Here is a 26422-nt window from a genome sequence, read left to right as displayed (position 1 = left end):
AGGACACAGAGGCCGGGCTCCAGTCCCACAACTCACCATTTTAACTTTCAGTATTTGTCATATGGGATTTATGCAAAGTCCTTTTTACAACGTGTTACAACGTTGTTCTCTCATCAAATACAGACCTGGAGCTGTTTTTGGAGCCACTTGCGAATCTTTGAGTAATCGTTGAATCTTCCCCAGTGGCTGCTCCATCTCTTGCTAAGCCACACGAAGCCGCCGGTTTATTTTCTGCCCTAAATATCCCTTAGTTTCACTTCCTGATTTCTAAGCGATCTCCCCATAAGCACCTCCCGCCCCCTCCTCTCGCTCCCCATGTTGTTTAGACCTAAGCGGGGCAGGGCCTGGTTCGTTCTTGGATGTAGAGAGTGAGTGAGTGGCAGGAGGAGCCAAGGGCGCAGATTGGCAGCTTCCGTCTGTCTGCCCCAGGGCAACAATGAACATCCGAGAAAAGTTTGAGAAAAGAGAAAGTCACGATAATCTGAACTGAAATAAAATAAAATAAAAAAAACAATGGAACAAACGTCACAGTGACAGGAATTTGTTTGGTCAGGGACTCTCCTGGGATTCAAGGAACACATAAAAGCTACAATGTAAAAAAAACAGTATGACGAATAGACCTGGACATAAATAATGGGACATAAACATTCATTTTCTTCCACTTTTCCGTTTCCGGGTCGTGGGGGCGGCTGTTGCACCAGCCCCTATGGCGCCCCCTGCAGGTGGTGGGTCCACAGGAGGTCGGCCTCGTGGTTCTGACCGGGCCTGGTGGTCTGACCCGTCGCCTCAGACCTGTTTGCCCTGAGACCCTATAGGGACACGAAGTCCCGACATCAGAGCTCCACCACGTGAAGGTGGCGGCTCCAGGAGGGGAACATGATGGTTTTGAGTGTTGTAAATACTGAGATGCACAAAGGCATCTGTAAAACTGTAAATATTTTGAAAACTGAACATGAAAATTAACAATGTAAATATTGTAAAAGATCAAAATAACACTAATTAAACAAGTGATTAATTATTAACAAAGGGGCAGATAAGACGCTTCTTTTCATTCATGTATATTTGAATCACTTCTGAATTAAAATACATAAATAAATAATAAATAAATAAATATACAGTTGTCCTCAAAAGTTTCCATACTCCAGCAGAATTTTTGACTATTTTTCAAAGAATATGAAAGATAACACAACAAGTTTATTTTCACTCATAGTTCGTGGTCGTGTGAAGTTTTTTACGGTGAAACAACTCAGTTACTCTTTTTAAATCATAATGAAAAAGAAAGTACCAAAATAACCCTGATCAAAAGTTTATGATCAAGAAGAATGGATTAGATTATTTACAGAACCTGTCATTGATGCTAAAGGGAGAAAATGCACTGTAAACTTTGGATTAGGGTCATTTTGGTTCATAAATGTTTTCACACAACCATTATTATCTTTCATATTCTTGGAAAAATGATCAAAAAATCATGAAAAATTCTGCCAGGGTATGCAAACTTTTAAGTACAACTGTATATATTGTACTTTCAAGCCAACAAAGTGTACAATACAGATACATATTTTGACTCCCCTGTGAGGCCAATCAGACTCTTTCCAGTATGTTTTGAGTCTCTCCTGATTGGTCAGCTGGACGTCCTCGTTCTGAAGACCTTCACCTGCCAGTTCTCCATTAGCCCCGACATCAGCGGCTAAATTTAGAACAAGCGGACCGGATGTTTTTATGAATGACACGATCCATCGCTTTTCTCGGTGTTTAGAGAACATCACCTTATTTTTCTTGCTGTGGAATAAATCAGCGCCGTTTCCGTTTTGAAGGAGGATGATATACGCGCTTCATGAAGTCAGCAGAAAAGCTCAGTTAACACAGTTTCTTTCGGGGTGACTCAGAGTAAATGTGCAGGAAGGTGAGGTCTGCAGGGAAATAACAGGCACAGCAGGAGGGGGGGGGGCTGTGGAGTCAGTGCAAAGGTTATAATGTACTGCCTTTCTCTTGTTTATTCCACTGCATCAACAACAAACATCTCCAAAAGTAGTTTCAGAGCTTGTTTTTGAGCTGAAAATGCTTCGCCTTTTGCCCTTGAGGCTTTTTTAATTCACCTCTGCAGCGTCTGAGTCTGAGAGGAAACTGCTTCAACCGATAACGGCCTCGAATGAGAAGGTCGCGGGTTCAGTTCTCAGGTTCTCCAGCCAAGAAGCGCTTTTATCGATGCACGACGGGGAGACAGAATTAAACTCTTCCTCACCGTCCTCGTGTTTTTGACGCGCTGTTGAACTCTCTCTTTTATTTCTCTCAGAAGACGCTGATGTCGATGCTTCATCTTTTCTAAGAGGATTTTCTTGTTGTTGACGTCGACTGAAAATATTGTTGTCTCGTTCCAAACGTAGAACATTCAACATCTGCTCGAGCAAATAGGACAGAATGGCATTAGTCTATTATATACATGGAGACATGTTGAGCAGCAGTGTAAGTATGTGTGAGTTTGTGTGTTGAATTTGAGTGGTACGGCCTCATACAGTAAGTTATTATTAAAGGGATCGTTCAGGATTTTTGACATAGGGCCTCATTTCCTAATTATTAAGAGTATTGTTGATTTCTGTTGATTTTTTTTAATTTTTATTCATGCAGTCCTTATATTTGAACAGTTCAGTGGTGCTAGGCTAGTGCTAGGCTAGTGCATGTATATGGTAACTAGTAGCCTGCATTAAAAACAGTCTGACCCAAAGCAGAGCACCTGAGGCAAATCAAACTTATAACACCAGACTAACCATATAAACGTCTGTGTCGACTAAGATATAACCGTTTTGCATTTAAAATAACCTATATTTGAGCAGCATCAGCTTCCTGGTTGTAGCTACGCAGCGGCGGAGTGATCTGCTCGGTTACCGGATCTACAGTAGTTTGTTTACCTGCGGCCGCATTACTACACGAGGAATTCACAAAGGAGCTTTCTACAAATCAGATATGGCAACGTTTGGAGGACGAGCCCATGATTTTGAAGAGGTTTTTAATGCAGGCTACTAGTTACCATAGACATGCACTAGCCTAGCACTAGCCTAGCACCGCTAAACTCTTCAAATTAATAAAAAAAAAATCTCCAGAAATCAACAACACTCTGGATAACTAGGAAATGAGGCCCCGTGTAAAAAATCCTGAAATATCGCTTTAAATATCCGACACCCTTTGAGCAGAACTGCACTTAACATTTCTGCAGTTTTGAACATCTTCTGTTATTCAGGCGCATTGAGTTGCCTTGAGTAAGAAATGTGCTTTATAAATAAACATGCCTTGCCTTATTGATTGACTTGGTTTTGGTGGTTCTAATATTATTTTAACATTTTCTCTTGAAAGATATACTAGGATACTCTTGTACATGTTTTTAGTAGAGGAAACCATGTTTGTATAAAGATTCCTTCTGCAGCCCTGACTCGTGGCTCCGGTGTTTTCTCCCCCGTTCAGCCGCTCTCACAGAAACATGGCGCGTCTCCGTCTGTGATTCTCCAGCTCTCGCGTTTTCATTTTTATGAAGACGAAACGCTCCAGGCCTGAGGTAATCCAGAGAGCGACCTCTGTGCGACCTTCAGGCCGGGCAGACGGTCAGCGAGGACAGAGCGATGATCTCACTGTGAGGGCAGGAACAGGAGCAGGGGGAAGGGGGCGCTGTCTCCACCATCTTTCATGTGTTTGGAGAACAAGGCGGGGCTTTGTTTAGTGGATCTGCTCAGAGACAATGAAGGCGAATTTCTCTTTTGCAACGTCACTGTTGGGGATGGATGTGATGAAGGCCAATCTGTATTTCAGGCACAGAATGGTCCATCACATACTTAAGATACTAGATGCAAGTTGGTCATTTTATCCTCACTACTGCCACCTCAGGTCTTACATGTAACTGCAGCTTCTATATTAAGCTCGTGAATGACGGAGCTTCAGACCCGAACACCTTTCTGAGTGACAGTGCAGAATTTTAGAGGCAGTTGTGGTGAACAGGTCTGAGCTCATTCTACACATTAGGACCTGGCTGGAACCAGTGTTAATTTCGTCGACTAAAATATTCAGTCTTATTTTTAGTCAAAATAATGTTTTTGACGACTAAAATTGGACTAAAACTAAATTAAAAATTTCTCATGCAATTTTAGTCGACTAAAACTAGACTAAAATTGAATTACCGTAAATTCTCTAATACTGGCCTGTATGCCATTAGTGGCCAGGTCTCTAACAGAGGCCGGGTCTCTAACAGAGGCCGGGTTTGCGGCTGGCGGAGGCAAATTAAAGCCGGTCTCTAAAACAGGCCGGGGCTTTTATTAGAAACTATAGCGGTAGAAATATTCCCCATGTTAGGAATTTGTCTCATACTCGTGTAAATGAAAACTCACGTGCAGGAAGTAAACAAACGGGAACCCGGGCCGATGGGGACGCTGTGGAGGAGCTGATCCGAGTGTAACTTTGACACAGATTTAGCCACTTTTCAAACCTCCTGTGACTATATGTAGAAACAGGGAAAGCAACAAATGTTTATGACCCTCCAGGGTTTTAATAAAGTCACCATCGCGTCTTCAAAGCACGTCCAGCTGCTCCGTGTGCAGGTCAGTCCCACGCCTCAAAATAACTCCTCCCATCAGCGCGAGCGTCTCGTCTTCTCTCGGGTCAGTCTCATGATCGATCACAAACACAAACGCTCCGTCTAAACTCGCCTTTTACACAAGATGACAACAAATAATCCGGTCCACGGTAAAAACGAAACAGAAACCTGCAGTGACATTGATGCCAAAGCTCCGCTAACAGCAACGAAACACTTCCTGTTGTCCCGACAAAATAAAAGGCGTCAATGTTCCAGCCGCTGGGAGAGGGTTTGCAATGTTAATTAATAAATGAACCTAATATTTTAGGTCCAAATGGACACAAATCTCGTTTTTCTTCGTTTTCCTGGTCGTCCGTTTTGCTCAAATAGAAATAAAGGCCTGTCTCTAATTGTGGCCTGGTTCCAATAAAGGCCTGGTCCTAGATGCCCTTGAGTAAATAAAGGTCCCGGTCTATATTAGAGCATTTACGGTATATTTTAGTCAAAAGACTAAGACTAAAGCTAAAATAAAATTAACACTGGCTGGAACATGTAGGGGAAGGAAAATACTTAGTTTAAACATTTTTAAACTCTGTATAGTCCGTTTTAAGTAATATGTTATATTCATCAGTCACTGAAAAAGTAATATTTCTGGAAATGCTGCACCAAACCCATTTGGTGCCCAAGGCGAGATTCCCATTGTCGCCCTTTGTAACCACATCCGTACTTGGGAGAGATCAGTGAAGTGTGTTTCAGGGTTGCCAGAGTTGCCAGAGCATTTTTGTGTGAAATCGGCAGTGCTATTTTTCATGTAAAATACAGCCTAATTCTCAATAAAAATCCTCGTTTTGTGCGACAAATCCTCTCATTCAGCCATCAGGGCTCGTGAGGAGGTTATTGGGTTCATTTTTGTAATGATTTTTAAGAAACCAACCAAGAAATACGCATTTACAGCTTTGTGCCACAACTGGGGGGACACTGTGTTATGTACCCGCCGCTAACACCTGGCAACCTCGCTGTCTTTCTGTTCTTTTCCTCCAAAATGCACTGATTAGGTTTATGTCAAAGCAGAGCGAGTCTTCTGTGCTGTAATGAACCATTTACTGAGAATACCTCCGCGTTATTGTCGGCATCAGCCGGAGGAAAGCGTGTTTTCTGGCGCTGCTGCCTCTCCCTTCAGGATACGATTCTCTTCATTTAGGGCTTCGAAATGCTCCGAGCCCTGAGTTCAGTCCACAGTGAAATGCCTCTGAAACGCTGAACAAGTGGAGAGTGAAGATGGTATTATTGGAGGCACTGAGCTGAGTAGCTGTTTCCAAACGAGACGTAGCTGCAGATTATGAGAGATGCACGAGATAATCTTCAGTTTTTTTTGCCTCAGATATCTAATTCCAGAGAGAGGGTCCTGTTGCTCCGAGCGTTTCCATGATGTGGTCCTTATTTTCGGCCAAAACAAGCAGCTGCTTCTGAAAATAGAGCAGAGAAAACGCTGAGGTCAATGAGAAAGTGAGAGAGTTACAGTAAATCTAAATATGGGTCAGTGCCTCTGGATCATTATCCAATAAGTCACGTCAGCTCTTCGGAAACGCCGGGAAAGTGGACGTTTAGACTTGAGGCAGTGGCTCAGTGGTTAAGCTTTGCACACCAACTCGAAATCCCCTCCTCATGAGAACGCTCGATGTGTGGAGTTACCCTTTATTGCTCCTGAAGGGAAATAAACTTGTTAATATGAAGGGTTTTTTGCTCTCAAAATACTATTCTATTCTAATCTCTCAGATAATCCTAATCTGTTTTTAAGAGCACTATGTTCTTTTCCTTAGTGCAAAAATACTGGTTCCATTGGCAGATTTTCTTTTTGCTCACCTGCTCGAATCCAGGGTTGCCACAGATTACTCCTTTAAAAAGTAATTACCTTTCTGATTACTAAATTAGATCACAAGTTACTTAATTAGTCACATTAATCTATTTATCTATCTATCTATCTATCTATCTATCTATCTATCTATCTATCTATCTATCTATCTATCTATTGAGTGAAAAAGATGATTTCCATTTTGTAACTGGATGAACAATATCCCTCTGTCCCTTTGTCTTTTCTGTCAGCGTAGTATTTACTCTCACGGACAATTAAAGAGTAAAAAAACAACATGCTACGACACCTGCGACAATGGTTATGACAAAGAGTTACTCAGTTCTGCTTTAAATTCACCCTCTACATGGTTTAAAACACTGTTAAACTGGAACGACTCGACTCCCCGCCTCCTCAGCTTCCTTCAACTTCACTATTTCGATTATACTTTTCACAGTGGAAGAGAACATGCTCCTCCCCACGCTTCTCATTTGTTGTAGCTCAGTATGTTTGGTGATGGGCGAGTGAAGCCTTGTGACTCTTCGTAAGGCTTCAGAGCTTCAGAGCCGCTTCATTCTGTTTGAACACTGACCTCTTGGATGTTATTGTTGTTGTGGATTCTTTTGGACATGCTGAAGGCGCTGCTAGTCAAGGCTTCCTCTAACTTAACCCACATCCTGGTCCTGAACAGTGACCAGCGGGATGTGTTCAGTGTCATCCGCAGCAGGAGGATTTCCCGGCGCCGCTGCCGCCGTCAATGTCATTTATCTGATTTTCCGGAGCAGAGACATTTATCTGACGTCGCTCTGTGATTATCTTCAGACTCGGACCGCGGTGGTTTCTGAACGACCCGCGCTCAATAACTCGCCCGGAAAATGATTTACGAGCAAGTAACTTATTATTAAAGGGAATGATATCGGACTTTCCGCCATCTCGGGTTTATTTTATGTCAGACTGTTCTCAGTTATAATGGTCCTAATAGTATAGTATAGAGTAATGCTGATAATACTGGGTTAACTGAAACTTAAAGGTTTCTAGATACAAGTTGGCCATTTTATACTCACTACTGCCACCTCAGGTCACACGTGTGACTGCAGCTTCTATATTAAGCTTGTGCATGACGGCACTTCAGACCCAAAGTAACACCTTTCTGAGTGACAGTGCAGGATTTTAGAGGTAGTTGTGGTGAACAGGTCTGAGCTCATTCTACACATTAGGACATGGCTGGAACATGTAGGGGGAGGAAAATATTAGTTTTAATATTTTTAAACAACAGATAGTCCCTTTTAACAGAACTTTTGAGCTAAACCTGCATATTTTGTACTAATAGGCCACCGTTTTTACATACTGAGATATGTTCTTACCTTAACTTTGACGAGTTCTTTAGGACCTGTCTGATCTTCACCCGTGCCTTCAGTCACGTAGACACAGCGCAGACGGCGTTAGCATTTAGCCTCTCCCTCTCTCCTCTATAGCTCCAAAACAGGTCAAGATAGAAGCTACCAAGCTCTTCCACGTTTTCCCTATGGTAAAGCACAGTAAAGTGAAGATTAAAGTGAAGATTACTGTGCGGATGCCAAATTACTCCTGGTATTATTACGCCTTACAATATAGTTCCCCCTTTTGTCCGCTTAGAAAATCCACATTGTTTAATTTGGTGTAATTATACTTTGTAGTGTAACACTTCACGTAACCATATTTAAATAGGGAAAACGTGGAAGAGCTTGTTAGCTTCTATCTTGACCTGTTTTGGAGCTATAGTGGAGAGAGGGAGAGGCTAAATGCTAACGCCGTCGGCGCTGTGTTTACGTGACTGAAGGCACGGGTGAAGATCAGACAGGTCCTGAAGAACTCGTCAAAGCTAAGGTAAGAACATATCTCAGTATGTAAAAATGGTGGCCTATTCCTTTAAGAATACATTTTAATTCAAGATTATTCCTAGGAATTAGCACCCAGTCAAAGAGCAAGTTGTGAGTTTAGCGCGTTGTTTGCTCGTCATTTATTCAAAGATTTAATGTTGAAATTAAACCCTGAATAATGCATTTTTATTTTTTATTTTTTAAACAATTAAGGCCTTAAGATAATTAAATGACATTCAAAGCTGCTCTACTTCCGAGTCCATCAGATCTATTTACTACAATGGGTGATTTTAGCTGATTTGAACCTGCTGTAGAACCTGCTGATCACATTTACTCTGGATTTCCTCTAGTGATGCTTTTCTTTCTAATTATGTTTTCCATACACAATGAAGGTTTACTACAAATATAAAAAAATATGTTCATTTATATTGGAAATAGTGGGATATAATATTCTAATAAGGTGTAAAACAGTTTTTAGCCTTTGATCTGTTGTTATTTCAGCAGGAGATTCAGATACAGTTGTGTTTATTGATGGAACTTCCACAGTTTGGACCCAGTCGCTTATTATTGTGAGTGATTGTGAGTGATAACAAGTTTAACAAACGTATTGTAACATAAATAGATTAGCAGGATACGACGGTATTTTAGGTCCAGAACTAAAAACACGTTTGCACATGAGAATACTCAAAAACACTGCATTTTATGGGTGATTCATCTGGACAGGTGCTAAATGACGAGTGCAAGGTGGAAATCGGCACATTTTTGTTCCTAATTTACCATTTGAAATAGCCTGTAATACATCTTTAAATCTGATGAGTAAAAGAGAGACATCAGTAAAAGACGTGTAAATGAGCAAACGCTTGTAACTGAACCCCTCATTTATTTATTTATTTATTTATTTAAGGAGACTCTTTACTCTTGATAAATGTTTGACCTTTATTAAACCAGGAGAGTCCCAGGGGAGTCCTGGCCCCAGAGGTGAATCTATTATGCATGTTTTAGCGGTGAGGGAAACCCACCTCTCACAGCTGAGTGACACTCGATAGAGAAGTCCTTTCTGTGAAAAGCCTGACAGTTCCGTCATTCTCTGGATCAATATTTGAGGTGACGCCGGCTCCTCTGTGTCCGCAGACCCTCGCTCCTCTGAGACCGAGACACGGGCTGGAACATCACACACATGGAGGAAATCTGCACGGGAGAAAAGACTTTAAATAATAGATTTGACAGAAGCACCGGCCGCGACGCTGAGAATGGAAATCAGTTCCATCTCCTGGGAAAAATGTGTCCGATTTAACTTAAACAAAGTCAAAAGGCCCATATTAATCTTTTGGACTTTTGGAATATTGTAAGTTTCACCTCTGTCTACATTTCTATCCAAAACCGGTGCTTTATTTAACTGACTCCTAAAAACATACGACTGGCATCCCATTGTTTCTGTAAAAGCCGATGAATAATTGAGTGTGATAAATTCGCACCAATCGTGGCATTAGCATAAACTGACGAGGTCTTTGTTCTCCTGAGGTGAGTTTCTCCCTCTGACGGACACGGCTCGGTCTGGCCGCTCGCATTATTGTAACGTATTGGATTTTCTGTTACGTCAGTGTTCGGCAGGGATCCTTCCACAATGGGCTCCGTCTAAAAATACTCCGCGCCTGAGTGCAGACACGAGCCCGATCGATATCAGTGAGACTACAGACACAGGTAAAAAACGCTGTGGTGTGAGGAGGCGGGGCCAGAGGGAGGCGCGATACGGCTCAATGATGTTTGGTAACAAATATTGGTAATACAGGAGGAACAATGCGGTTTTCGTCCTGGTCGTGGCACACTGGACCAGCTCTATACCCTCCAGCAGGTGCTCGAGGGTGCGTGGGAGTTCGACCAACCAGTCCACATGTGTTTTGTGGATCTGGAGAAAGCGTTCGACCGCGTCCCTCGTGGTGCCCTGTGGGGGGTGCTCCGGGAGTATGGGGTCCGGGGCCCTCTGCTAAGGGCTGTCCGTTCCCTGTATGACCGCAGCAGGAGCTTGGTTCGCATTGCCGGCAGTAAGTCAGACCTGTTCCCGGTGCGTGTTGGTCTCCGCCAGGGCTGCCCTTTGTCACCGGTTCTGTTCATTACCTTTATGGACAGAATTTCTAGGCGCAGCCAGGGGCCGGAGGGTGTCTGGTTTGGGAGCCTCAGGATCTCATCTCTGCTGTTTGCAGATGATGTTGTTCTGTTGGCTTCATCAAATCAGGACCTTCAGCTGCTCTGGGGCGGTTTGCAGCCGAGTGTGTCGCTTTTCCACCGGAAAAAGGTGCTTCACCTCTACAGGTCGGTGGGGAGTCCTTACCTCAAGTGGAGGAGTTCAAGTATCTCGGGGTCTTGTTCACGAGTGAGGGACGGATGGAGCGTGAGGTCGACAGACGGATCGGTGCGGCGTCAGCAGTGATGCGGTCGCTGTATCGGTCTGTCGTGGTGAAGAGGGAGCTGAGTCGGGGCAAAGCTCTCGATTTACCGATCGATCTGCGTTCCCACCCTCACCTATGGTCATGAGATTTGGGTAATGACCGAAAGGACAAGATCGCGAATACAAGCGGCCGAAATGAGTTTCCTTCGCAGGGTGGCTGGGCGCACCCTCGAGATCGGGTGAGGAGCTCAGTTACCCGGGAGGAGCTCAGAGTAGAGTCGCTGCTCCTTCACGTCGAAAGGAGCAGCTGAGGTGGCTCGGGCATCTGTTCCGGATGCCTCCTGGTCGCCTCCCGCGGGAGGTGTTCCAGGCATGTCCTATTGGGACAAGGCCTCGTGGAAGACCCAGGACATGCTGGTGGGACTATGTCTCCGAGCTGGCCTGGTGTCGCCTCAGAGTCCCCCCAGAACAGCTGGAGGAGGTGTGTGTGGATCGGGGAGTTTGGGCATCTCTGCTGAGACTGATGCCCCACGACCCGGCCACGGTAAAGCGGAAGAAAATGGATGGATGGATGGATGGATGGATGGATGGATGGATATGCATTTTTGCAAAGGCTTCTTTAAGATCACATGCTTTTCCTTTGGAGACGATGTTTTGTTGCTTAAGACAATGACTCTGTAGTATATTATTTAACTTACTAAACTTTTGAGGGAAAAAAATGTGCAATTTCAGCCAAGGCTGCAGTAAAATGAGTTTTGGACCATCATTATTATATTTTTGATTAACAAAAGCAGTGACAGTGATAATAGTTGAGACATTTTAATGTAATGTCAGTTTGAATCCAGTGGAACGGTTTGGAGCAGCTGCAAATTGGATGCTTTGTCTGGTTATTTTGGTCTGGATACTTTTGCAGGAAAATGTAGAGAACCGTTGACCCCAGAGAGTGTCATATTACACTCGTGAGCGACGGCCGCGCGTTGCCGGGGAAACGGCCGCAGACCTGATGGATATTTTTAGATATTGATTTCTTAAGTGTCGGGGTCAGGGGCCGCTGATCCGTGAGAGAAGTACAGGCAGCGACCTGACCTTGTTGTTGAGCCGCTAAAAGATGCTTCGCCTCGACATTAACCCTTTCACAGCCGCTCGTGCGTCGCCGCGGAGGGACATCAGTGCTGTTCCAAGGGCTAGGCTCGAGGAGGGCAGTGGTCACCCGTTATCAGGGGACAGGGAGCAGATAGGAACGGCAATTTAGAAGTAAGTACACTTGTCCATGACTTTAGTGACGAATTTCAAGAATCTTTTTACACTAAAGATTGTTGTAGGTGTTTTTTCTTAATGTATTTCAAGTCATTCAAGATGTTTACAATCTAATATCGAGTGCGATGAGTTTTCTTTTTTTTCTTCATTTAAGTGCACAGATTTCTAATACGTCACTCAAACCTTTATTTAACCCAGAAAGTCTCACTGAGATCAGGACTCTCATTTCCAGGGGAGTCCTGGTCACTGAGGGGAACCTATTGTCCACCTATTGTATTTTTAGTACCCGGAGGAAACCTACACAGACACGGGGAGAACATACAAACTCCAGGCCCAGGTGGGAATCCAACCCGGGACCTTCTTTCTGTGAAGGTCTGTGCTGCCCAAAGAAAAGTTAGAAAAATAGAGTTATTTCTAGATTACTTGTTGCTGTTTTGATGTCCAAAAGTCAGTTGGTCATGACAGCACTGCAAAAGTAAACATCAAGCATTGGCTTAAATGACTTGAATTGAGGAAATGTATCCTGTTTTTGTCGGTTTTCACTCATTTAGACACTTTTTTCTGATCGGACCTAGTTTACTTTGCTTGCTTACATTTCAGACCAGTTCTAAGGTAAATCTCGCTTGAAGTAAGAAAGTAAAATTGCCAATGAGATAAGACCAATTTTCTTACCCCATTGGCAAAGAAAATTACCTGAAATAAGGACGAAATGTATTGAAACGAGTCCGAAACAACTCAGAACAAGTGAAATAATCTAGGACAAATGCCCAACAACTTCTTAACTAGTCAAAACAACTAAAATTTGGATTATTATGCTCAAATTGAGATGTTTATACTGATCTAGTTAATTACTTTTTGCAGTGAGGAAACTTATGAGCAAAATATTGTGTTCAATCTTAGCCAAAAATTCTGCTCAGTGTGTTTTGAGTATTTTCTATGAACTTGGGGCATTTAGTCCACCCATCTCATCCACAAAGCCTTCAGAATCACAGATAATTCAATCTGCTGCCTTCCGGGAGATTTCTCTCATTTCTGCAGGTAAGAAGAACATTCTTTGAGGCAGCTTGGCATTGATAGTCGCGGGGATCTGGTTTATTATGGCACGAAACATGGGCAAGTCAACCATGTTCAAGAGCAGCATTTCCTCTACAACATACTGCCCGAATTACTTCTTCAGCTTATTGATTTCGCACCAAAGTCCAGCTTTTGTTTGGGTGGCGGGGGACCTCCTACTCCTCTCTGTATTTACATAGAAAACTGGGATCTCATGCTGAAAACGTGACTTGTTGCATGTGTTACGTCCCTCCCCGAGACACAAGAAGAAAGCAAATATGTGACCCATCACGAGAACGGGGGACACAACTCTGTTTTGGGGCGTTTTGAGCAGGACGTAGCTTTTGAACGATGTGGCAAGTTGAATTTAGGAAGTGGAAATATGTCAAAGAGACGAATCGGCCTCTAAACTTTTGGGCTGTTCTCGCCTCTCTGGGAGTGACAGGGCTAATTTACATAAAGCCATCCCGCTGTAAAGCTCCCCCTGTCGTGTTATGTGTGTGGGGTTTCAGAGTTCACTCACTCAAACGCACAGAAACTGATCCACAATAGGCGTCTGTATAAAACTGCCTTTTTCACGTGGCATTTGTTCACTAAAGGATGTGTCAACAACGCAAACCAAAGCAGCGGTGCCTCCTCCCCGGGTCGGTCAAATACAGGGCTGGGACAGTGATGACAAAGGAGCTTGAGATTGATTTCGCTCAACACAGACCACAACATAACGTAATGGAATCCATAGCTTTACATTAATCTCTCTCTGAAAAAGCAATCTGAAGGCGACGGCTGCGCCATAAATCACGTCCGACAAATCCCGTCCCACTCTCTCCAGAAGAAGCAGATTCTGCAGCAGATGCCAAAGTGAAGGGTCGCCCCGCACTTGGCTCAGGCTGTTTCTCTCTCACACACTTGGACGAACTTCATCAAAACAAGCGGAGATCTGAACACGTCCCGAATCACAGACATTTTTCATTCAAGTTTTCAGTCGCAGTCAGAGACAAATGGGCTTGACAAACAACTGGCAGGTTTCTATATGATCAGGAAATGTATTGTTTTTTTCCTCACATTTCCTGCCCATTTGTACACCCTGAGTGTACAAGTGACAAGTGCATTTCTCCATTGTGAGATCAATACAGGCTTATCTTATCTTAATTTCCATCCATCCATCCATCCATCCATCCATATCCATCCATCCATCCATCCATCCATCCATCCATCCATCCATCCATCCATCCATCCATCCATCCATCCATTCATCCATCCATATCCATCCATCCATCCATCCATCCATCCATCCATCCATCCATCCATCCATCCATCCATCCATCCATCCATCCATCCATCCATCCATCCATCCATCCATTTTCTTCCACTTGTCCGTTGCCGTGTCGTGGGGGAGCTGCCCAGATCACGAAGCTCCCAGGATCATTCAGGTGCTCAAACCCCTCCACCACGTTAAGGTGGCAGTTCCGGGAGGGGATCTTGATTACTAAGTTGCAAAAAATACTGCAAGAAAAAGCGCTCATTCAGAATGTTGGAGTAAACATAAGCCTGTTTTAGCTACAGAATCACTAAAGCTTCATAACCAGCGTTTACTTCCAGTCCCTCACCCAGAGCTCGACCACCGACACAAACCAGTGGACACACGGCTCTCATTCGTTGCTGTGCTGTTTTTGAACATCCGTAAAAGTCTAGGTCTGGGGCAAATTTCATTAATCGTGGTCATTATCCTGGCAGGAGCTCAGAATCAGTCGACATTTAGATTCACTTCTTCACCATCTCACACAAACACGTCTCTTGATGGAAGTATTAGGCCAGAACTTCCACATATCAACGCCTCATCTCGCACGTTTCTTATCTTTGTGGCATTTTCCAGCATCGCTTTCCCAGCAGCCTTTGCGGTTCCCTCTCCTTCTTTGTGGTCGTGATATTTGGCGCCTTTTCATCTCCTGGTCTTCTGTGGTTTTGGCGTGTGAAGTTTGAATGAGATGTGCTCAGAGCAGCGGCTATTCGTCGCGGGCACATTGTGTGATACGAGTGGGTTTTACAATGGTGGCACAGTGGTTAGTCGGGCTCACGGAGAGGAGGTTGGGGCATAGACTCAAGCCAGGATGGTCGACTAAAACCATCACATTCTGAAATGACTAAAACATGACTAAGACTAAAACAGAGCTGCCAAAAACACCACTGGCCCTGGTGAGTCAGTGTGAAACTTTTACTCAGGGTTTGACGATTTTCTTCACCCTCAAAACACCAACGGCCAAACCTCACAAGTGAACAATGTTTTCTACAAATGCCAGCGTTGTGCATCATCAAGAACCACATGGGATGTTTTTGCCAGGAAGATATTTTCCAGGCTTCAGGTTGTGATGCACGATCCAGCCTTTTGTCTTCCGATACTGGGGGTTTGAGTATCAGCCGATATCTCATATTAAAGGGATATTTCAGGATTTTTGACCAAGAGCCTCATTTCCCAGAGTGTTGTTGATTTCTGTATATCAGGGGTAGGCAAGTTTGTGTCATGGAGGGCCGATTTTCTTCAATGCCAAAACACCAAGGGCCGAAACTATTGTAAGACGCTATTGTAACCCAAAGTAAAGCACCTTTTTTCTACAAATATAAGTTTTGCTCATGACATATGATCTAATGGGGTGTTTTGCTGGGACAAGTGAAAATATTGACAGTATTTTCCACATTTTAGGGTCCTTTTCACGTATCTGGTCTCTGATTTATGAATAAATGTTTCTTCAAAAGTCTCTTGGGGGCCAAAGGTGTTATGCTGGAGGGCTGAATTTGGCCCCTGGGCCCGACGTTGCCTACCCCTGCTGTATATGTTTTAACTCATGCAGTCCTTATATTTGAAGAGTTTAGTAGTGCTAGGCTAGTGCTAGGCTATTGCATGTCTATGGTAACTAGTAGCCTGCATCGACTGAATAATTGTTTAAATATAACCATTTTGCAGCTTCCTGGTTGTAAGCTACGCAGCGGCAGACTGATCTGCTAGGTCAGTGGTTCTCAACCAGGGGGTTGGGAGACAAATTTGGGGGGTCGCCAGATCATGTAGATAAAATACACATACTTCTTTTAGCGTATATTATAATATTTTACTGTTGCATGTGTGTGCTATTTTACCAGAGTGCCATTATATGTTTGTAATTTGATTAATTTTATTTTAGTCATTTGTTTTTTTCTTTGTTTTTTTAAGAATTATGTAGGCTAATGTTCCAATTTCTCACGGTGTGACCCGGGCAAGGGGTCACGAACCCCTTTAACTGTTGTAATGGGGGTCGCGGCTCCAAAAGGTTGAGAACCACTGTGCTAGGTTACCGGATATGCTTGTTTGTTTGTTTACTTTATTGTCCCCATAGGGAAATTTGTCCTCTGCATTTAACCCATCCTTCGATGCCGCTGGTTCGACCTGTCAGGAGCAGTGGTCGACGGGCCCGGGGACCCATTATTCAGCAAAAATGTTACTTTGATGAGAATTATGACAAAAGGTCTGACCTAAAGTGTGAAACTTTAGCGATGGAGCTTTAGCTGGTGCCAATCGAATGTTATTGATTAGTCCGTTTATCTCCGTCTAAATGTTTATCTTGTAAACAGCATCAGGTCAAGGGAGAGGGGCTGAGGAGCCAATGAGCAGCGCACATGCTCCAAAAGCCAGAATCAAGCGCCAAAACAGCGTGTCGAGTCACAAGTCTCTAAAAAAAGTGACTTAAGTCCGACTCGAGTCCGACTAGCGAGACCCCATCTAGGAAGAAAGCAGCCGTAACATTACACACATTTATATCACTCACATTTGAAACTACTCTCAAGTTTCCAAATACTTTCCCCTGTGGTCAAAACAATGGCCTACAATGACACTCTGTGAAAACATCCATCCTTAAAGGAAGGCTGCAGGTGAAAACACGCAGATTTCTCCTCAACATCTTAGTTTTAAGATTTGACTGAAACAACCACAACATCCAGCACTTCCTCGTCTTTCATTCTCATTCACGAATACTGACATGTGCAGACGTTACAAAACCATAGGGCGGTTTTCTGTGAGGTTTTCATTCCAGTCTTTAATAACAGCTCCACTTCAGCAGCTCCTACAGACTCCAAACTTGTCTCAGACTTAACAACATTTTGAAGGGTTTTTCAGATTCCTGCCTGGTTTAATGAGCTTTGAGACAGTCATGAGAGTCTTTGCGAAGTCTCCGTAGCGCGGGCTGATTGCTCACATACAAAAGGCCTAAAGATAAAACCATACATTCAAACTTGGCTCAATTCATATCCATTATTTAGATTTTGTCGCTAAAATGTTGGCCATTTTTATGCTTAAAGATGAGAATGTAGTGAAAACCCTGCAGTATTACTCCACATCGAGCCTCCCACTCGCTATAATGACTGTTTTATATTTCAGAGCCTGTTAATTAAGCGCTCTGGTCCAAACAAACGTGAAGGAAAGTTGATTGAGAGGCGTTTGCGGCTGAGTTCACCTGGAGGCTTTCAGGCTGTTATTAAAGACGGCGTTTCAAATGAATAATCTGCTTTGGAAAGTCTCTGTGAGCTGTCAGGAAACATGATGGCGGGTGGAGGGAGCGCCGAGGCCGGGCTGAATCCAGGCAGACTGAAAAGCTTTTAAAGGCAGGTCTGTTCCGTGTGTCCCGCTCGACGCTCTGATAAACACAGAGCAGATAACGCCAGTTCCTTTTCACACTTGTTGAATGGAAATACTATATGTTTAAAAGCAGATCCGTCCAACGTGTGATTGAAGACGAAAAAACCCCCAACAAAACAAAGGTGAAAGCACAGAAAGTGAGTGACATTTACATAGAAAGAGAATGAACTTTGTTTTAAGGCGAGACACTGCAGGTGAATAGGAAAAAAAAAAAATGTAGAGATGTCAATTTGAAACTTTTGCTGAACATCACAGATATAAATATGAGAAAAAAATGTATTGCATTTTTTCTGTCATTTTATGTTTTCACATAAAAATAAGGCATTTTGAGCATTAAAATGGCCAAAATTGCCTATATTTTGGGCAACGAAATCAAAATAATGAATTGAGCCAGAATAAATTTTATGGTTTTATTTCATTGACATATTAGTAACTAAGATTTTTTCAGAGGGGATTTTGGATATTTTGTTTAGTTTTTCAATAAACTAATCATCAGTGAAAAAATCTGTAAAAACTCAAATTCCGCCTGTTTTTTTGGTTTCAAAGCTGAATAAATCAGGCCAGGAATTAGATATTAAAAAATCCCTCTGAAAAAACCTTCAAAACATTGTTAGGTCTCAGACTGTAAAGTTTGGAGTCTGTGGGAGCTTCTATAAGGGCTCAGGCTCTGCCCGAGTGCGGCTTCTCTCATTCAGAGAAAACCAGCCCTGAAGTTTTGTAGCGAGTGCTCATGCTCGGCCCGTTCTCCGACTCTTCCGCTCCAGCGTCTCGTAGGAGGAAAAATACCATATTTGGGTGAAAGCGTCATCACGGGGCCCCTTAGCAGGACACGTGGATGTAAAATCTGTCAATATTTATGAATGAAAACCCGTGTGAAAGACGGACTTTCTACGCGGCGCAGCAGCTACTTCCGGGTTACCCCCACCTCGCAGACAAAACAATATAAAATAAACATCATGCGGGTGAGTTTTGTCATTTTTATATCTGACATGAAAACTAAAATGCAAAGGGAGGAAAATAGATTAAAATCTCCACTTCGACCACTGCGTGAAAAATCAATACTTTCACCTGCCGTGTCTCGCCTTAAGTCACTGGAAAAGAAGAAAAGGAAGAAATGACATAAATCTACTTGAATGAACAGATAAAATGGATCAGATAAAAACTCATGTGGAATTTCAGATTATTTCAGATCATTTCAAGTAAGTAAAAAAGTTTTTTTTTTAAATGAAAGTGAATTTGTCTGATGTCAAGTGGGATTTATGTTCCATTGGCGTTAGCATTTTTATCTCGTCATAGATTAGTTCAAACCAACTCAAATTCAACATGAAGAATATGTTTTTTTCCTTTCTGGGAGACAAACGGTTAAAGACAGGAGAAACATAGACACGCAGTTACTAAAAGTTACTAAAGTTCAGGTCAGTTTTCTCCATATGAGGTTTTTGTTCCACTTTTGCAACAACATCTTCCAAACTCTGCAGGCTTGGACATAAAGGAAAACTGGCAATACATGTTTTTTTCTCATATTCATATCAGTAAACAGCAAAAGTTCAGTAAATTGATTTTTTTCCTTATTTTGGAGTGAAGTTTGACCAGCAGTAGTGATGCGCGGGTCACAAACTTCGAGTGCAGGTGGGTCGGGCTACAAAGCACTTACAACATACAGTACATTCTAATCCATAAATGCCACACAGAGTCTGCTGTGCTTAGGTGAATGTTTAGTTTTATGGGGTAAACTGTGTCATTAGCGTGTTTTGTTTAGATGTCACCTGGCCCATCGCTTCTGTATGACTTTGATCACACAAGCACATAATGACACGCACATGTGATGAAAGTAATGCATCAACAAGAAGCAAGGTGAAACTAAAATATCAAAGACACAGCCTCTCACTGACCTGAGGAGAGCAGCTTCTCGTAGCGTCAGGTGAAGCGGCTCCACTTTAGTCCAAACTCGGTTTAGTTTCACAGAAAGAGTCGTCCATGACGTGGTGGAAGTAAAGCCTCGTGATCGTTTCTGCTCCTGATGAGTCCATGAGTGATTTCAAAGGTTCCTCAGCTGCGCAGAAGCAAAACAAAGCATCACGTGCTGATTTTCCTGTGAACTCGCGGTCACGTGACGCACTCCCGCTTGAGTGACAGCCAGACTCGGGGTTGGGTCGGGTCGGCAAACGAAGACACTTTTCTTTGGGTCGGGTCAGAGAAAAAGCCGACCAGGGCCGTGGGAAGATATTTTGGCTAGGGGGTGCTGAGAGACAAGATTGCCCCCCAAAACGCTATTTCTTTGCTTATTTCCTATTTATTTAATATTGCCTGTAATGCATAGACGATCCACCAGGGGGTGCTGCAGCGCCCTCAGCACCCTGTGTTCCCACCATCTCTAACCAGTAGTATCTGTACTTTTTCTCAAATTATGTAATCAAGTACTTTGTCCATCACAGACTCCAACCACACTGTATTTGAAAGTAATCTCGCACTGCATTTATCTGATTCGCTCTGTTTGTTCTTTATTTCCTGCTAGACCTGGACAATCATATCATTTCCCCCTATTTTTTATGTTTTTTGTTAAGGATATTCCTCCAAATTAGACTGATTTTTTTTTCTATTACCACATTTTTAAAGTTTTTTTTTCCTATTTTCCCCAATTCAACTTCATATTTTCTAAACGTTTTCCCTAATTCTTGACATGGGAGATAAACTCGACAGCCATTTCGATATTATCTTGTGGACAAACCGAGGGTTCACGTTTGCACCGAGTGTAGAAAACCCAGAGAAAGTGGTTCAGTCGCTCCTTCATTAAGCTCAGCCTCGTTTTACCTCCGGAGAATCTGCATCGACTGTTTCCACGTCCCGCATATAAATACCACGCGGAGCCGTTTCAGCCGTCACTTCAGAACCAGAGGAAAACTCAATAACACCAGAGCAGCTGCCGGTATCGCGGACGTGCGGTTATAATTAGACGAGTGTTTTGACCTGCGTGAATCAGAGCCGATGGGGACGGCGAGGGAAAGGTTAGCGTCAAGTGGGAAAGCAACAAGCCGTTCCAGACGCGAGAAAGCGCTGATGGCCGCCTCCCGGGAGGAGCAGGAGCCGGGGAAACATTTAGAGATTATTCTTGAGTGGTATTTCTGTGTAAATCTGTCCATGTTTTTGTTCACAGTGTGCGGATCTACTGTCAAACCCCACTCACCACAAGGAAGAAGTTTGATCCGTAAGCCTGCTCAATGTATTCTTCCTATAGCCGTTAGCATTAGCCGCCAAACATCGCAAATTATGAACGATCCAGATGTTTTTAGCTTTTGTCAATGTATCGACCACATACCGGTGATGTCAAAGCCTGGCTAGAAATCATTAATAAATATACAGACCTCAGTAGTAGCATCTAAAAGTGGCCTCTGAAGTAAATGCTAACTCATTTTTTTGCTATTTGTGGGTTGGATACACAACTGGTGGCCACTAATCACTTATCAACTTATATTATGTTGTTGATTAAAAAAACTACAGACATAATAGAAATGCCATGAAACGGACAAAACATACTTCGCTGTAGTTTAGTATTGTGCCTGGCTTCCCTCTATACTTTTGTATTGGGGAGAGAACACTCAACAGGCTCAGAGCTAAAGGTTTTGTCCCCATTGTGTTGTCGTATTTTTGTGCTTTAGAAGCTACAATGTTTTTCTACCATTTAAACGGATTTGTACTTTCAAGTTTGAATACTTCTTCCTTTTATCGGAGTAATATTTGACCAGTAGTACCAGTGCTTTCACTCAAGTAACGGAATCAAGTACGAAGACCACCACTGAGCATCGTTAAAGTGGAGATACATCGAGTATGAATGAATTAAATATTAAATACTCCTCCAGGTCCGTTTTTGATCATTTAAGCTGGGTGTAAAAAGGCATGGGACGATAATGAAATGTGGGGTCAGGATTATCTTGGCTATGTATATAATTGCCTATGGTTTAAAAAAAATGACTGAAACAGCAGAAATGATGGGGATTGGGCAGTTATTAAATATTCCTCTTCATTGTCTGCTGTAAATGTCACATTGAGTGAGATATAAAGTATTTAAAGGCACACTGTGTAACATTTTGGACTATACTGTTGTCATCAATGCAAAATATGCAGCTCATGAGCAGCTCCACTCAGAAAATGCTCTTTCTGCTGTGGGTAATCAAAGAATGGATGAGGAACTAACCGACTGAAATACTGCTGACTTTATTCACATCTCCATGGAGAAAAACATCCCGCTTGCATGTGGTACTTGCCTCAGAAACTGCAATGACCAAATTTTGTTTGTAGCTACGATTGTCTGTGAAACTATCGCACAGCGGAGATGAGAGCAGCTCACGATTTTACCATCTCCACATCGTGCAATGTGACATCTAAAAACTGCACCGTGTACTCCAGCTTTAGCTCTACTAATAAGATGTTTAAACCACATATATAATATTAAGGACAAGCTCGGAAAATGCAACAAATATCTGATCCAACCTCTCAAAAGCAGCAGATTACCAATCGAATTCGTTCCCCATCTCACTGAATATGATTTAAAAAGCAAGAAAAACATGGTCTAAAGCTGTTCGTTTTCCAGTCCGCGTGACGAGTCTGTCCTCGATGATTGTGTCAGTTCGCGCCGCATTAACCGCTGAAGATGAGGGAGCTGTGACTTTGATTGACAGGTGTCCGTGTCCTGCAGCGGTTTACAGCACCTCCCTCCGCATCAGCGCCACATTATGTCATCAGGGCTTGACATTAACGCTCACGCTCTCAGGTCTTCATGTTTCCAGCTCATCTGTGGTTTTACCAGCCAGAATTTATTTACAGAATTATTTACAGAATCTCATTTATTTGGCATTTGTTTCACCCGAGTCCCTTTAAGAGTCAGAAAACCATTTGTCAGGGGAGTTATGGCCAATTCTGGACATTTGAGATATAAGATTTATACCTATAGATAGTTTTCCATTGACGTCACACTCCCGCACAGTTCCATATGGCGCCATCTTGTGTGTCAAGGGTCTAATTGTTTGTGTTACGGATCATTGATAATATGGTGAAGAAATAGTGCTCACACCCGTGTTGTGTGGGGCTGATCCCGACACGACGAAAAGAAAACGTCTCAATATCCCAAAAGTAATTCATCACTAAGGAACAGAAACAGAAAAACTTTGGCACGAGAGATTTAAACTATGGCCGCCTTCCGCTCGTTAGCCTACCCATCACATGGCTCATTGTGAGTTAAATAAAACACAATAGCGACTACAGAACGCCCGTAGTTGACACAATGATTCATTAAGGGCCAGATCTTGTGGCGGTGCACGGGGTGGCTCAGGCTCTTGGCGAATTATTTTCCGAGTGGCGGCGCTATATGTGCCATTCGCCTCCGCCACCTGTGAGGGGGCGTCACAAGAGGAGGTGACTGCACTGATGGAAACACGGCTGACATTCACTTCCTCGTTTACATTGCGCTGTCTTGCGTTCTTTCTTAAGCCTTAGGCTCTCACAGGTCAAACTAAAAACTTTATTTACCCCATCGTGAGCTAAACCATGTTCACGTCTCGAGAGAAAAAGAGCTACAGCGTCCGCTGTGGCGCGGATCGGCCCTCGCTTGGCGTGAATGCGAAGCAAAACAAAAGCACATGTTCACCCCACACAACCACTCTCCTGGACGCGGAGTCGATCTGGTTGGAGGAAAATGTGTGTCTCCACCCACTTAAATGCGCTAAGTCTGGAGTGGCAAGATCACAAAGTAGCTCCTACTGAGCGGAAAATGTCACGCTATCGTCTCCGTTTTGATGCACAAGATCGGGCCCTAAATGTGCATGCGAGTCGTGCATAAACATTGTCGAATGCCACACAACATGGCGGCCGCTGCTGTGGAAAAATGGAGAAATGGAAAACCATCTGTAGTTTACTGTGTGATGGTAGCAGGATACACATCCTTTCACATTTCCAAGACATAGATTGTGAACACGTTCCACAATTGAAGAAAGAGCCACAAAAGAGAGCGACGCGGCGGATTTGTTTGCTCCTCCTTCTGTGCAGGTAGACAAAGTGCACGCCATGACAGAATCCCACAAAGGAAAAGTCAGGAGAGACCGTGGAGCTAATGTGACAGCTTTAGACGTGCCGTGACGACTCTCTGGAGCTGCGTAAAGACGCACCGGAGGGATAGGCGGTTCACCCACATTCTAATATTATAGAGGGGCTACGACTTTGTGCTTGTGATTTTGAGCCTTCTCTGTTTTTTCCCGCGTACACACAGACTCTTTATTTCTTCTCAAGGTCACGCACAAGGTCACACGATCCTTACTGCCATTTAATCCTCTTAAGTTGAAACCTCTGTCTGAATGCGGCCGTATGTTCATGTCATTCTTCTGTCGTATTTTTGGGCTGGCGGGTCACGTGACTTCCCTCTCGTGCCCTCGCCTCTTTGATAATTAATCTAATTTTAGCCACGCGCCGTTTCTCTGAGTGCGTGAGAGAGAGGAGTGAGGGAGCGAGCGCGAACGCTGCTGAGGAGTGATTCTGGCGCTGACAGCTCCTTCACATAGCGCCGCATTCACTTCGTATTAAGTCCTTTCACTCTACTGTACGTTACTGCGGAGGTTACAGAGGGGACAAGAGCGGCCGCTTCCCAAGGCTTTTTTATTTCCTTTCCCACAGATGGATTTAGTGTGAGGTCGTACATCGAATCCCCCAAAAGTAATCTATAAGTAATGTTGTTCTTGATTTGAGGAACTAATTTCAGGAAATCTGTCCATGAGGCAAGTTTTTTACACTTAAGGCGAGGCACTGCAGGTGACTAAGGGGAAAACAAATATTTAGAAACAACAAAATTTAAATAATGAATTTGGTTTTACTCAATAAATCATGTTAGAAATGAAAACCTTCAGAATGTCCAAGACTGGCGGTGTGAGTTGTTAGTCGTTGTCCTCTTAGATGAATGTTCTTGAGAGGTTGTTGAGACTGAGAACAACAAAGGTTGTTTACCCACAGTTGAGAGTAGCCTTTAATAGAGGGGAGGGACTTAGCCAAGCTGACCCCTCCCAAGTGGTCTTTATCTAGTCTGCGTGAGAGTTGGAAACCTTAGTGTTGCTGACGAAACCTTTTGGACAGAGGAAGACTCAAAAACCTTCATCTAAAACTGGTAACTTTGGAGCTCTTAAAGTGGGGACATAATTTAACCTCTTACTCCCCCGCCTCAACCGAGCACATTTCCTCCGGTTCAGTTTTACCCAAATCTAAAAGCTTCTTAACTGGAGCTTACAGCCAACAGGCCAAAGTAACACCTTGCGTTTTTGTCGCTCTTTTGACACTTCTTTTGCTGCGTTTTCATCCTCATTTACATCTCATTCTTGTCTATTTTGTCACATTCTTGTTGCTCTTCCATCACTCTTTCGTCCCTATTTTGATGCTTTTATCAAGAAGTCAAACTGGAGAAAATGTGCTCAGTTAAGGCGGGGTTTAATGGGACTATACGGAGTTTAGAAATTCAGTATTTTCCTCCCCCTACATGTTCCAGCCATGTCCTAATGTGTAGAATGAGCCCAGACCTGTTCATCACAACTGCCTCTAAAATCCTGCGCTGTCACTCAGAAAGGTGTTACTTTGGGTCTGAAGTGCCGTCATGCACAAGCTTAATATAGAAGCTGCAGTTACACACATGACCTGAGGTGGCGTTTTGATTGACTCACCGCTCTGTCCTGGCCACTCCATCAGGTGTTTCCATTATGGAACTCGCGTTGGTTATAAAAGTTAATCCACATTGATTCTAGCGAAGGTTCACCAAACATCCATCAGAGACAGACACAGAAATTATTGAACTGTTTTGGCTGATAGTCGGCGAATCCCGGAGAGAAATTCCAACTTCTGTCGAGTGGCCTCTTTTTTCGGAAGGTTGAATAAAGTCCTGCACCTCTCGTAGCCAAACGTGCTTTTCTCTGTGACATAATCGTCAGGTAAGAATAAAAGACCAGGCGTGTCCAGAGTAGGTTAGAAAGAGCTCCTTCTTCACAACTTTCAGTGCAAACATGACTTGCCTGGCCTGCCAGACACTCCTCCTCTCTGTTCAAAAGAAGAACCGTCTGGACAGCTCCTCGCAGCCTATCATTTCACGATTTTACCCACATCGGTCCAATCACGCACCGGGAGGCGGGACTTCATTCCCCCAAGAGGCGGAAGTCGTCACCACACTCTACCCAAACAATAGAGATGGCGTGCGTGGCGAGTGATGCAATGTTTTCTTCTGCTCTTTCGTCTGTTTTAAATCATTTGAAAGAAAAATGTAATCTGTAAAACCGGAGCAAGAAACAGCATTCGAAGCGTTCCTCGTGAATAAGGACGTTTTTGGAAATCCTTCCTGTCGCTCGTTGCTGCGATGTATCTAGCGTTGCTCTGATTGGTTGATGCCGTCTGTCAATCACGTCCACCGGGAAATCGTTGAGATCATGCTGCTCCCAGACTATATGTCTTTGAAATATCTATGAAAAAGCAGGTAGTTTGGCAGGCCAGGCAAAAACATGACATCTGTTCAGACTCTCAGGAGGTGCGTTTGTTTTCTCTGCAGGGGCAGTGCGGACACCTTGGGCACTTCCTTTTTTTTTCCTCCTTTGTTTCTTTCCTACAACAGAAATAATGAAAAAAACTGTTTTATAAAGTAAAAATCAGGCCATAAGGCATTACATTACAGACGTCGGGCTCTTGTCAGTGGTTTTCCAGGAGAGAAAGAGAGAGAGCAGGGTTCAGGAGGATTGCTGAGAACTGCGTGAATGAAGCCAAAAAACACTCTGAGGGTGAAGGAAATAGC

At 43.4% G+C, this 26422-nt stretch overlaps 1 protein-coding gene across 4 annotated transcripts in view; it reads left to right on the top strand.

The window, feature by feature from the left end:
- The window catches only part of LOC306973898 (uncharacterized protein), a 73673-nt gene that overhangs the window by 3566 nt on the left and 43685 nt on the right, over window positions 1-26422 (top strand). The window lies entirely within an intron of this gene.

The sequence above is a fragment of the Gobius niger genome (assembly GCF_951799975.1).
Source record: "Gobius niger genome assembly, chromosome: 14".
NCBI classification, from domain to species: domain Eukaryota; kingdom Metazoa; phylum Chordata; class Actinopteri; order Gobiiformes; family Gobiidae; genus Gobius; species Gobius niger.
The sequence above is the reverse complement of the archived record's forward strand: the minus strand, read 5'-3'. Positions and strand labels throughout refer to the sequence as shown.